Source organism: Oncorhynchus kisutch, unplaced genomic scaffold (assembly GCF_002021735.2).
Source record: "Oncorhynchus kisutch isolate 150728-3 unplaced genomic scaffold, Okis_V2 scaffold1305, whole genome shotgun sequence".
Lineage (NCBI taxonomy): Eukaryota > Metazoa > Chordata > Actinopteri > Salmoniformes > Salmonidae > Oncorhynchus > Oncorhynchus kisutch.
This window is the reverse complement of record NW_022263250.1, coordinates 52,643-67,270: the sequence shown is the minus strand read 5'-3', so window position 1 is coordinate 67,270 and position 14,628 is coordinate 52,643. Positions and strand designations below refer to the sequence as shown.

The window sequence follows — 14,628 nt, the reverse complement described above, 5'->3', positions numbered from 1 at the left end:
ACTTTACCACCTGATAGAAATGTAAAGGCAATGTTCCTGTGTTAGCGGAGACTGCATTCACGGTAAACGCTGCATATGTCAGCTCAATGGGAAATTACCTTTACATTTCTATCACACGGTCTGTAACACTTCAGCCATCCAGATTAAATCGAACCCTAAGTAAGTTACGCTAACCCCCTAACCAACCTTAAATGACCCCTAACCCCCTAACCAACCTTAAATGACCCCTAACTCTCTAACCAACCTTAAATGACCCCCTAACCAACCTTAAATGACCCCTAACCCCTAACCCACCTTAAATGACCCCTAGCCCCCTAACCCACCTTAAATGACCCCCTAACCCCCCAATCAACCTTAAATTGACCCGTAACCAACCTTAAATGACCCCTAACCAACCTTAAATTACCCCCTAATCAACCTTAAATTGACCCGTAACCAACCTTAAATTACCCCCTAACCAACCTTAAATGTCCCCTAAACCCCCAACCAACTGTAAATTACCTCTAACCAACCTTAAGTGGCCCCCAAACCCCCAACCAACCTTAAATTACCCCCTAACCCACCTTCAATGACCCATAACCCCATAACCACCCTTAAATTACCCCTAACCACCCTTAAATGACCACTAACCAACCTAGTAATAATGTTATATTATTACTATTTGCCTAAAATACAAACACAGTGCCTCATTATCTCCAGATCCAATACATTTCAGACACTTCCCCATGACAGGCACAGTAAAGTAACAATGCCTCTTCAACTGCAGGAGGCTGAAGAAATTTGAATTGGCACCTAAACCCTCACATACTTTTACAGATGCACAATTGAGAGCATCATGTCGGGCTGTATCATCGCCTGGTACGGCAACTGCACCGCCCACAACCGCAAGTCTCTCCAGAGGGTGGTGCGGTTTGCCAAACGCATCACCGGGGGCAAACTACCTGCCCTCCAGGACACCTACAGCACCCAATGTCACAGGAAGGCCAACAACCATCCGTGGGAGGAAAGGGGAGGGATAGAGAGAGGAAGAAAGAGGGATGGAGGAAGGGAGGAAAGGGGAGGGAGAAAAGGAGGAAAAAAAGAGGGATGATGGAGGAAGGAGGAAAGGGTAGGAAGAGAGGGAGGAAAGGGTAGGGAGGGATGGATGGATGGAGGAAGGGAGGGAGGAAAGGAGGGAGGGAATGAGAGAGAGAGAGGGGAGGCAGACGAAGCAGAACACTGGACAGGCACCATGAGACAGGTCTTCAGGCACATTGTTTTTCTTTCATCCCGCCCATCTTAGTTTTGCTACAATATCTGAGCCCAGATCACCACGGAAACCACACAACCTGGATCACCATGGAAACCACACAGCTTCACACTGGAAGACATCTTAATTCAAGATACATAATAATGATTTGAAAATGTGGAGAGGTTTCATGGTTTAATGCGATGAAAATAGAAAGTGTCTCCTGTATCCTCTCGGTACATAGGATCAGTGGAACGTTGGGACCAGGTAGGACCAGTGGGTGGAGTTAGAATGAGCAGGTAGAACCAGGGGACAGTTATGACCAGGGGAGTTAGCATGTCGAAGGCGTCTCGATCAGCAGGGTATTATGTTCATTATGTTTATCTGACTGTGATGTTATTCAGCAGTCTGTCCTCCGGGCAGAAGTGTGGTGCTCTAGCTCTCTGGTTCCTCCAGGTGTCTGGGCAGGCAGGGTTGCTGGTGGACCGTGCCCCAGGATACCCCTAGGGAAGGGGACAGGCTACGGAGGCCCACCCCACCTAGAGGCATCATGGAGGGGGACAGACTGCGCAGGCCAACCCCACCCAGAGGCACCAAGCTGGGGGACAGGCTGCGGAGGCCAACCCCTGATCTGAAGCTGAGCTCCGGGGCGGGCAACAGGGGCTTCAGGATGCTGACCAGGCAGAAGGCTGAGCCACTCTTAGGGATGAAGTTCACCTTGTTACGGTCCGGACACAGGAAGGGAGGAATCTCCTGGAGGGGTCTGGGACTGTAACACAAACACACACACATTGTCATTCAACACTAATATATGACACCGATTATTTATGGTATTTACTTAGAGTGCCCTTTTCCTATACAAGAGGAGTAATACCAGTTTGGCCACAAAAGGCTGTACCTGTTCTGAGTTAGCTTCTACTAAGGTGGGCTCGCGCTAGTTTTAATGTTCTGAGTTATCTTCTACTATGGTGGGCTTGGTGGGCTCGTGCTAGTTTTAATGTTCTGAGTTAGCTTCTACTAAGGTGGGCTTGGTGGGCTCGCGCTAGTTTTAATGTTCTGAGTTAGCTTCTACTATGGTGGGCTTGGTGGGCTCGCGCTAGTTTTAATGTTCTGAGTTAGCTTCTACTAAGGTGGGCTCGCGCTAGTTTTAATGTTCTGAGTTATCTTCTACTATGGTGGGCTTGGTGGGCTCGCGCTAGTTTTAATGTTCTGAGTTAGCTTCTACTAAGGTGGGCTCGCGCTAGTTTTAATGTTCTGAGTTATCTTCTACTATGGTGGGCTTGGTGGGCTCGAGCTAGTTTTAATGTTCTGAGTTAGCTTCTACTATGGTGGGCTTGGTGGGCTCGTGCTAGTTTTAATGTTCTGAGTTAGCTTCTACTATGGTGGGCTTGGTGGGCTCGCGCTAGTTTTAATGTTCTGAGTTAGCTTCTACTATGGTGGGCTTGGTGGGCTCGCGCTAGTTTTAATGTTCTGAGTTAGCTTCTACTATGGTGGGCTTGGTGGGCTCGCGCTAGTTTTAATGTTCTGAGTTAGCTTCTACTATGGTGGGCTTGGTGGGCTCGCGCTAGTTTTAATGTTCTGAGTTAGCTTCTACTATGGTGGGCTCGCGCTAGTTTTAATGTTCTGAGTTAGCTTCTACTATGGTGGGCTCGCGCTAGTTTTAATGTTCAGAGTTAGCTTCTACTATGGTGGGCTTGGTGGGCTCGCGCTAGTTTTAATGTTCTGAGTTAGCTTCTACTATGGTGGGCTTGGTGGGTTCGCGCTAGTTTTAATGTTCTGAGTTAGCTTCTACTATGGTGGGCTTGGTGGGCTCGCGCTAGTTTTAATGTTCTGAGTTAGCTTCTACTATGGTGGGCCTTGGTGGGCTCGCACTAGTTTTAATGTTCTGAGTTAGCTTCTACTATGGTGGGCTCGCGCTAGTTTTAATGTTCTGAGTTATCTTCTACTATGGTGGGCTTGGTGGGCTCGCGCTAGTTTTAATGTTCTGAGTTAGCTTCTACTATGGTGGGCTCGCGCTAGTTTTAATGTTCTGAGTTAGCTTCTACTATGGTGGGCTCACGCTAGTTTTAATGTTCTGAGTTAGCTTCTACTAAGGTGGGCTCGCGCTAGTTTTAATGTTCTGAGTTAGCTTCTACTATGGTGGGCTCGCGCTAGTTTTAATGTTCTGAGTTAGCTTCTACCAAGGTGGGCTTGGTGGGCTCGCGCTAGTTTTAATGTTCTGAGTTAGCTTCTACTATGGTGGGCTTGGTGGGCTCGCGCTAGTTTTAATGTTCTGAGTGGGCTCACGCGATGGCAGTTAAAATAACCAAGTACTCCAGAAGAATGAAGCAGCTCAATTAAATTCATTTGAAATCATTATTTCTGGAGGTAAGAAAATGGCCAATAAGCATACTAGAGAGAGTAGCATTTCCGGAATGTGGTTATATACTGTAACATCAGAGTGGGGTTATATACTGTAACATCAGAGTGGGGTTATATACTGTAACATCAGAGTGGGGTTATATACTGTAACATCAGAGTGGGGTTATGTACTGTAACATCAGAGTGGGGTTATGTACTGTAACATCAGAGTGGGGTTATATACTGTAACATCAGAGTGGGGTTATATACTGTAACATCAGAGTGGGGTTATGTACTGTAACATCAGAGTGGGGTTATATACTGTAACATCAGAGTGGGGTTATATACTGTAACATCAGAGTGGGGTTATGTACTGTAACATCAGAGTGGGGTTATTACTGTAACATCAGAGTGGGGTTATGTACTGTAACATCAGAGTGGGGTTATGTACTGTAACATCAGAGTGGGGTTATGTACTGTAACATCAGAGTGGGGTTATGTACTGTAACATCAGAGTGGGGTTATGTACTGTAACATCAGAGTGGGGTTATGTACTGTAACATCAGAGGGGTTATATACTGTAACATCAGAGTGGGGTTATATACTGTAACATCAGAGTGGGGTTATGTACTGTAACATCAGAGTGGGGTTATATACTGTAACATCAGAGTGGGGTTATATACTGTAACATCAGAGTGGGGTTATGTACTGTAACATCAGAGTGGGGTTATATACTGTAACATCAGAGTGGGGTTATATACTGTAACATCAGAGTGGGGTTATATACTGTAACATCAGAGTGGGGTTATGTACTGTAACATCAGAGTGGGGTTATATACTGTAACATCAGAGTGGGGTTATATACTGTAACATCAGAGTGGGGTTATATACTGTAACATCAGTGTGGGGTTATATACTGTAACATCAGAGTGGGGTTATGTACTGTAACATCAGAGTGGGGTTATGTACTGTAACATCAGAGTGGGGTTATATACTGTAACATCAGAGTGTGGTTATATACTGTAACATCAGAGTGGGGTTATATACTGTAACATCAGAGTGGGGTTATATACTGTAACATCAGAGTGGGGTTATGTACTGTAACATCAGAGTGGGGTTATGTACTGTAACATCAGAGTGGGGTTATATACTGTAACATCAGAGTGGGGTTATATACTGTAACATCAGAGTGGGGTTATATACTGTAACATCAGAGTGGGGTTATATACTGTAACATCAGAGTGGGGTTATATGTTGTACCGCACGGCAAGTGGTACCAGAGCGCCAAGTCTAGGTCCAAGAGGCTTCTTAGCTTCTACCCCCAAGCCATAAGACTCCTGAATAGCTAATCAAATGGCTACCCAGACTATTTGCATTGTCCCCCCCACCCCCTCTTTTACACTGCTGCTACTCTCTGTTTATTATCTATGCATAGTCACTTTAACTCTACCTACATGTACATATTACCTAATCACCTCGACTTACCATGTACCTCTGCACATTGACTCTGTACCGGTACCCCCTGTATTAAGCTTCCACATTGACTCTGTACCAGTACCCCCTGTATATACCCCCTGTATATAGCCTCCACATTGACTCTGAACCGGTTCCCCCTGTATATAGCCTCCACATTGACTCTGTACCGGTACCCCTGTATATAGCCTGGGATGGAACTTGGGTTGGGACGGGACTTGGGATGGAACTTGGGTTGGGACAGGACTTGGGATGGGACTTGGGTTGGGATGGGACTTGGGTTGGGACTTGAGACGGGACGGGACTTGAGATGGGACTGGCGGCAGAACAGCTGCTTCATGAAAACTCAAAATAATGTTAGCTACTACAGTAGCTATCTAGCTAGCATTTGTTTGAAGCATAAGGCCAAAGATAATTTGATTCAGCATTGTTCGTGCAGCACTAGGTAGGTAGGTAGCTGGGCTCGGTTTCCCAAAAGCATCTTAAGACTAAGTTCATGGTTAGAACCTTCGTGAAGGAGCATTGTTACATCTCAAAGCTGTTTCCCAAAACCATTGTTGCTGATGTTGCACTTGAAAACGCTTGTTATTTACCGACTGCATCAGACCACTCGTAGAACAGCTGCGTCATTAGATGCTCCCCCTACGCATCACTTTATATACAGAGGATCTCAGCTAAACAAGTTAATCTGTCTCTCTGTGACCCCCAATCACTTCGGTACAAAGTTGACTACAAATACAAAGCTGCCAATGTCTTTGCAATTGAACATGCAAATAAATAGATGCTTCAAATGAAAACCGACTGTAGTGAATAAGGGGTTAGGGTTGGGGCTAACCCTCCAAGGGGTTGGGGTTAACCCTCCAAGGGGTTGGGGCTAACCCTCCAAGGGGTTGGGGCTAACCCTCCAAGGGGTTAGGGTTGGGGCTAACCCTCCAAGGGGTTGGGGCTAACCCTCCAAGGGGTTGGGGCTAACCCTCCAAGGGGTTGGGGTTAACCCTCCAAGGGGTTGGGGTTAACCCTCCAAGGGGTGGGGTTAACCCTCCAAGGGGTTAGGGTTGGGGCTAACCCTCCAAGGGGTTGGGGTTAACCCTCCAAGGGGTTAGGGTTGGGGCTAACCCTCCAAGGAGTTAGGGTTAGGGTTAACCCTCCAAGGGGTTAGGGTTGGGGCTAACCCTCCAAGGGGTTAGGGTTGGGGCTAACCCTCCAAGGGGTTAGGGTTGGTGTTAACCCTCCAAGGGGTTAGGGTTGGGGCTAACCCTCCAAGGGGTTAGGGTTAATACTCCAAGGGGTTAGGGTTGGGGCTAACTCTCCAAGGGGTTAGGGTTGGGGTTAACCCTCCAAGGGGTTAGGGTTGGGGCTAACCCTCCAAGGGGTTAGGGTTGGGGCTAACCCTCCAAGGGGTTAGGGTTGGGGCTAACCCTCCAAGGGGTTAGGGTTGGTGTTAACCCTCCAAGGGGGTGGGGTTGGGGTTAACCCTCCAAGGGGTTAGGGTTGGGGCTAACCCTCCAAGGGGTTAGGGTTAATACTCCAAGGGGTTAGGGTTGGGGCTAACTCTCCAAGGGGTTAGGGTTGGGGTTAACCCTCCAAGGGGTTAGGGTTGGGGCTAACCCTCCAAGGGGTTAGGGTTAACACTCCAAGGGGTTAGGGTTGGGGCTAACCCTCCAAGGGGTTAGGGTTAACACTCCAAGGGGTTAGGGTTGGGGTTAACCCTCCAAGGGGTTAGGGTTGGGGCTAACCCTCCAAGTGGTTAGGGTTGGGGCTAACCCTCCAAGGGGTTAGGTTGGGGTTAACCCTCCAAGGGGTTAGGGTTGGGGTTAACCCTCCAATGGGTTAGGGTTGGGGTTAACCCTCCAATGGGTTAGGGTTGGGGTTAACCCTCCAAGGGGTTAGGGTTGGGGTTAACCCTCCAAGGGGTTAGGGTTGGGGTTGGGGCTAACCCTCCAAGGGGTTGGGGTTGGGGTTAACCCTCCAAGGGGTTAGGGTTAACACTCCAACGGGTTAGGGTTGGGGTTAACCCTCCAAGGGGTTGGGGTTAACCCTCCAAGGGGTTAGGGTTGGGGTTAACCCTCCAAGGGGTTAGGGTTGGGGTTAACCCTCCAAGGGGTTAGGGTTGGGACTAACCCTCCAAGGGGTTAGGGTTGGGGTTAACCTTCCAAGGGGTTAGGGTTGGGGTTAACCCTCCAAGGGGTAGGGTTAACTCTCCAAGGGGTTAGGGTTGGGGCTAACTCTCCAAGGGGTTGGGGTTAACCCTCCAAGGTGTTAGGGTTGAGTGTTGCAGTCATTTCAGTTGCTGTAGTAGCTGACGTGTATAGTGTTGAGTTGTCCGCAGACATAGAAACTCTGTCTTTACTCAAAGTCAGTGGCATGTCGTTAGTAAAAAATTTAAAAAGCAAGGGGCCTAAACAGCTACCCTGGGGAATTCCTGATTCTAACTGGATTATATTTGAGAGGCTTCCATTGAAGAACATCCTCTGTGTTCTGTTAGACAAGTAACTCTGTATCCACATTATAGCAGGGGGGGTGAAGCCATAACATCCTCTGTGTTCTGTTAGACAAGTAACTCTTTATCCACATTATAGCAGGGGGTAAAGCCATAACATCCTCTGTGTTCTGTTAGACAGGTAACTCTTTATCCACATTATATCAGGGGGTAAAGCCATAACATCCTCTGTGTTCTGTTAGACAAGTAACTCTTTATCCACATTATAGCAGGGGGGGTAAAGCCATAACACCCTCTGTGTTCTGTTAGACAAGTAACTCTTTATCCACATTATAGCAGGGGGTGTAAAGCCATAACATCCTCTGTGTTCTGTTAGACAAGTAACTCTTTATCCACATTATAGCAGGGGGTGAAGCCATAACATCCTCTGTGTTCTGTTAGACAAGTAACTCTTTATCCACATTATAGCAGGGGGGGTAAAGCCATAACACCCTCTGTGTTCTGTTAGACAGGTAACTCTTTATCCACATTATAGCAGGGGGTGAAGCCATAACATCCTCTGTGTTCTGTTAGACAGGTAACTCTTTATCCACATTATAGCAGGGGGGGTAAAGCCATAACATCCTCTGTGTTCTGTTAGACAAGTAACTCTTTATCCACATTATAGCAGGGGGTGTAAAGCCATAACATCCTCTGTGTTCTGTTAGACAAGTAACTCTTTATCCACATTATAGCAGGGGGTAAAGCCATAACATCCTCTGTGTTCTGTTAGACAGGTAACTCTTTATCCACATTATAGCAGGGGGTGTAAAGCCATAACACCCTCTGTGTTCTGTTAGACAAGTAACTCTTTATCCACATTATAGCAGGGGGTAAAGCCATAACACCCTCTGTGTTCTGTTAGACAGGTAACTCTTTATCCACATTATAGCAGGGGGTGTAAAGCCATAACATCCTCTGTGTTCTGTTAGACAAGTAACTCTTTATCCACATTATAGCAGGGGGTGAAGCCATAACATCCTCTGTGTTCTGTTAGACAAGTAACTCTTTATCCACATTATAGCAGGGGGTGTAAAGCCATAACACCCTCTGTGTTCTGTTAGACAAGTAACTCTTTATCCACATTATAGCAGGGGGTAAAGCCATAACACCCTCTGTGTTCTGTTAGACAGGTAACTCTTTATCCACATTATAGCAGGGGGTGTAAAGCCATAACATCCTCTGTGTTCTGTTAGACAAGTAACTCTTTATCCACATTATAGCAGGGGGTGAAGCCATAACATCCTCTGTGTTCTGTTAGACAAGTAACTCTTTATCCACATTATAGCAGGGGGGGTAAAGCCATAACACCCTCTGTGTTCTGTTAGACAGGTAACTCTTTATCCACATTATAGCAGGGGGTAAAGCCATAACATCCTCTGTGTTCTGTTAGACAGGTAACTCTTTATCCACATTATAGCAGGGGGGGTGAAGCCATAACACCCTCTGTGTTCTGTTAGACAGGTAACTCTTTATCCACATTATAGCAGGGGGGGTGAAGCCATAACACCCTCTGTGTTCTGTTAGACAGGTAACTCTTTATCCACATTATAGCAGGGGGGGTGAAGCCATAACATCCTCTGTGTTCTGTTAGACAAGTAACTCTTTATCCACATTATAGCAGGGGGGGTGAAGCCATAACATCCTCTGTGTTCTGTTAGACAGGTAACTCTTTATCCACATTATAGCAGGGGGGGTGAAGCCATAACATCCTCTGTGTTCTGTTAGACAAGTAACTCTTTATCCACATTATAGCAGGGGGGGTGAAGCCATAACATCCTCTGTGTTCTGTTAGACAGGTAACTCTTTATCCACATTATAGCAGGGGGTGAAGCCATAACATCCTCTGTGTTCTGTTAGACAAGTAACTCTTTATCCACATTATAGCAGGGGGGGTAAAGCCATAACACCCTCTGTGTTCTGTTAGACAGGTAACTCTTTATCCACATTATAGCAGGGGGTGAAGCCATAACACAGGTTTTTCCAGCAGCAGACTATGATCAATAATGTTAAAAGCTGCACTGAAGTCTAACAAGACAGTCCCCACAATCATTTTATCATCAACTTCTCTCAGCCAATCCTCAGTAATTTGTGTAAGTGCTGTGCTTGTAAGTGCTTGTTGACATTTAGGGTCAGGGTTTAGGGTGTACTCTCACAGCCCTCAGGACGTTTAGGGTCAGGGGTTAGGGTTAGAGGTTAAGGTGTACTCTCACAGCCCTCAGGACGTATAGGGTCAGGGGTTAGGGTTAGAGGTTAAGGTGTACTCTCACAGCCCTCAGGACGTATAGGGTCAGGGGTTAGGGGTTAAGGTGTACTCTCACAGCCCTCAGGACGTTTAGGGTCAGGGGTTAGGTTTAGAGGTTAAGGTGTACTCTCACAGCCCTCAGGACGTTTAGGGTCAGGGGTTAGGGTTAGAGGTTAAGGTTAGGCTGTACTCACAGTGACTCCTCAAAGACCTTGACCTTCTCACAGCCCTCCGGCGGCTCCCTCTTGAACATGTAGCTGTTGTTGGGCTTCGGAGACGCTGCATACTTCGGGAGAGGTGAGCAGGGACCCAGTTCTGAGGGACAGACAGACGGAGAGAGAGAGAGAGAGAGAGCAGGTCAGTCACAATATTCAGGGTGAGGGGGGGACAAAGCTATGGAAATGTGTATGTGTACCTTTCTCCTCTGCGGTGTAGGGGCTGCCTCCTCCCATATCGTTGAGGATGGTAAGGTAGGAGGGAGAGATGGAGTCGGGCCGGCTGCTGCTGTTGCTATGCTTACCGCCACCGAGGCCCCCTCCTGAGGGGGTCTGTGTGTCAATGCTTCGGGTGGAGCTGCTGCGCTGGGGGGGAGGGGTGGGGGGGCACGGTGCCCGTCTGGGACATCTTGGGGCTGAACCCAAAGCACACATAAATAACAACAGTTGATTTGTGTGTGTGTGTGTGTGTGTGTGTGTGTGTGTGTGTGTGTGTGTGTGTGTGTGTGTGTTAACAAGAACAAGGACTCACAATAATAACCTCATCTCGTAGTTGTGGTGTGTCACGGATGATGATGCGTTCAATCTCCTGGTTGAGACCCTCCACACTGTTCCTGAAGCGAGGCGCCGTCGACTTGGGGACGGGGATCAGGATGGTCTTATTGGGCATCTGGGCCTTACATACAGACAGGGGAAAGGTTAGTGGTAGAGTTAGGGTTAACCTTTAGGATGGGGGTTAGGGTTAACCCTTAGAGATGAGGGTTAGGGTTAACCCTTAGAGATGGGGGTTAGGGTTAAACCTTAGAGATGGGGTTAGGGTTAACCCTTAGGGATGGGGTTAGGGTTAACCCTTAGAGATGGGGTTAGGGTTAACCCTTAGAGATGGGGTTAGGGTTAACCCTTAGAGATGGGGGTTAGGGTTAACCCTTAGAGATGGGGGTTGGGGTTAACCCTTAGGGATGGGGTTAGGGTTAACCTCTAGAGATTGGGTTAGGGATAACCCTTAGATATGGGGGTTAGGGTTAACCCTTAGAGATGGGGTTAGGGTTAACCCTTCGAGATGGGGTTAGGGTTAACCCTTCGAGATGGGGGTTAGGGTTAACCCTTAGGGATGGGGGTTAGGGTTAACCCTTAGGGATGGGGGTTAGGGTTAACCCTTAGAGATGGGGGATAGGGTTAACCCTTAGAGATGGGGGATAGGGTTAACCCTTAGAGATTGGGTTAGGGTTAACCCTTAGAGATGGGGTTAGGGTTAACCCTTAGAGATGGGGTTAGGGTTAACCCTTAGAGATGGCAGATAGGGTTAACCCTTAGAGATTGGGTTAGGGTTAACCCTTAGAGATTGGGTTAGGGTTAACCCTTAGAGATGGGGTTAGGGTTAACCCTTAGAGATGGGGTTAGGGTTAACCCTTAGAGATGGGGTTAGGGTTAACCCTTAGAGATGGGGGTTAGGGTTAACCCTTAGGGATGGGGTTAGGGTTAACCCTTAGAGATGGGGTTAGGGTTAACCCTTAGGGATGGGGTTAGGGTTAACCCTTAGGGATGGGGTTAGGGTTAACCCTTAGGGATGGGGTTAGGGTTAACCCTTAGGGATGGGGTTAGGGTTAACCCTTAGGGATGGGGTTAGGGTTAACCTTAGAGATGGGGTTAGGGTTAACCCTTAGTGATGGGGTTAGGGTTAGGGTACTCTCTGTAACTAAAGGTTAGGGTTAGGGTACTCTCTGTAACTAAAGTATAGGGTACTCTCTGTAACCTAAGGTTAGGGTTACGGTACTCTCTATAACTAAAGGTTAGGGTTACGGTACTCTCTATAACTAAAGGTTAGGGTTAGGGTACTCTCTATAACTAAAGGTTAGGGTACTCTCTGTAACTAAAGTATAGGGTACTCTCTGTAACCTAAGGTTAGGGTTAGGGTACTCTCTATAACTAAAGGTTAGGGTTACGGTACTCTCTATAACTAAAGGTTAGGGTTAGGGTACTCTCTATAACTAAAGGTTAGGGTACTCTCTGTAACTAAAGGTTAGGGTACTCTCTGTAACTAAAGGTTAGGGTACTCTCTGTAACTAAAGGTTAGGGTACTCTCTATAACTAAAGGTTAGGGTTAGGGTACTCTCTGTAACTAAAGTATAGGGTACTCTCTGTAACCTAAGGTTAGGGTTACGGTACTCTCTATAACTAAAGGTTAGGGTTAGGGTACTCTCTATAACTAAAGGTTAGGGTACTCTCTGTAACTAAAGTATAGGGTACTCTCTGTAACCTAAGGTTAGGGTTAGGGTACTCTCTATAACTAAAGGTTAGGGTTACGGTACTCTCTATAACTAAAGGTTAGGGTTAGGGTACTCTCTATAACTAAAGGTTAGGGTACTCTCTGTAACTAAAGGTTAGGGTACTCTCTGTAACTAAAGGTTAGGGTACTCTCTGTAACTAAAGGTTAGGGTACTCTCTATAACTAAAGGTTAGGGTACTCTCTGTAACTAAATGTTAGGGTACTCTCAGTAAACTAAAGGTTAGGGTACTCTTTGTAACTAAGGGTTAGGGTACTCTCTGTAACTAAAGGTTAGGTTATTCTCTATAACTAAAGGTTAGGGTACCCTCTGTAACTAAAGGTTTGGGTTAGGGTACTGTCTGTAACTAAAGGTTAAGCTTAGGGTACTCTGTAACTAAGTGTTAGGGTACTCTCTGTAACTAAAGGTTAGGGTACTCTCAATAACTAAAGGTTAGGGTTAGGGTACTCTCTGTAACTAAATGTTAGGGTTAGGGTACTCTCTGTAACTAAAGGTTAGGGTACTCTCTATAACTAAAGGTTAGGGTTAGGGTACTCTCTAACTAAGGGTTAGGGTACTCTGTAACTAAGTGTTAGGGTACTCTCTGTAACTAAAGGTTAGGGTACTCTGTAACTAAAGGTTAGGGTTAGGGTACCCTCTGTAACTAAAGGTTAGGGTTATGGTACTCTCTGTAACTAAAGGTTAGGGTTAGGGTACTCTGTAACTAAAGGTTAGGGTACTCTCAATAACTAAAGGTTAGGGTACTCTCTGTAACTAAAGGTTAGGGTACTCTCTGTAACTAAAGGTTAGGGTAGTCTCTATAACTAAAAGTTAAGGTACTCTCTGTAACTAAAGGTTAGGGTACACTCTGTAACTAAAGGTTAGGGTACTCTCTGTAACTAAAGGTTAGGGTACTCTCTGTAACTAAAGGTTAGGCTTAGGGTACTCTGTAACTAAGTGTTAGGGTACTCTCTGTAACTAAAGGTTAGGGTACTCTCAATAACTAAAGGTTAGGGTTAGGGTACTCTCTGTAACTAAAGGTTAGGGTACTCTCTATAACTAAAGGTTAGGGTACTCTCTATAACTAAAGGTTAGGGTACTCTCTGTAACTAAAGGTTAGGGTACTCTCTATAACTTAAGGTTAGGGTTAGGGTACTCTCTGTTACTAAAGGTTAGGGTACTCTCTATAACTAAAGGTTAGGGTACTCTCTATAACTTAAGGTTAGGGTTAGGGTACTCTCTGTTACTAAAGGTTAGGGTACTCTCTATAACTAAAGGTTAGGGTACTCTCTGTAACTAAAGGTTAGGCTTAGGGTACTCTGTAACTAAGTGTTAGGGTACTCTCTGTAACTAAAGGTTAGGGTACTCTCAATAACTAAAGGTTAGGGTTAGGGTACTCTCTGTAACTAAAGGTTAGGGTACTCTCTGTAACTAAAGGTTAGGGTACTCTCTATAACTTAAGGTTAGGGTTAGGGTACTCTCTATAACTACAGGTTAAGGTACTCTCTGTTACTAAAGGTTAGGGTACTCTCTGTAACTAAAGGTTAGGGTACTATCTGTTACCAAAGGTTAGGGTACTCTCTGTTACTAAAGGTTAGGGTACTCTCTGTTACTAAAGGTTAGGGTACTCTCTGTTACTAAAGGTTAGGGTACTCTCTGTTACTAAAGGTTAGGGTACTCTCTGTTACTAAAGGTTAGGGTACTCTCTGTTACTAAAGGTTAGGGTACTCTCTAATGGTGCTCAGGTTACCTGTGACTGGATGATGGCAGCATGACTCCCGTTGAAGGGGGACCTGCGGTCCTTGTCCCTGCGGTGACGACTGCTGCGCTTACTGCGCTGGAGTTGCTGTCGCAATTTAGCAATCTGGAGGAGAGAAGAGTTACTGGGTTAGGCAGTGTATTGATAGTGACAACTCTCCACGTCTTAGTGGTAAAGACAACAACATCCTATGTTGTCACTATGTGGAGTGTCACTATGTTGTAACTATGTGGAGTGTCACTATGTTGTCACTATGTGGAGTGTCGCTATGTTGTCGCTGTGGAGTGTCACTGTGTTGTCACTATGTGGAGTGTCACTATGTGGAGTGTCACTATGTTGTCACTATGTGGAGTGTCACTATGTGGAGTGTCACTATGTGGAGTGTCACTATGATGTCACTATGTTGTTATTATGTGGAGTGTCACTATGTTGTCACTATGTGGAGTGTCACTATGTTGTCACTATGTGGAGTGTCACTATGTTGCCACTATGTGGAGTGTCACTATGTTGCCACTATGTGGAGTGTCACTATGTTGTCACTATGTTGTCACTATGTGGAGTGTCACTATGTTGTCACTATGTGGTGTGTCACTATGTTGCCACTATGTGGAGTGTCACTATGTTG

The 14,628-nt window shown here is 46.2% G+C and overlaps 1 pseudogene; it reads right to left on the bottom strand.

Moving 5' to 3' along the window:
* Window positions 1–1,645: 1,645 nt before the first annotated feature.
* The window catches only part of LOC109887577 (protein FAM117B-like), a 59,629-nt pseudogene continuing 46,646 nt past the window's right edge, over window positions 1,646–14,628 (bottom strand).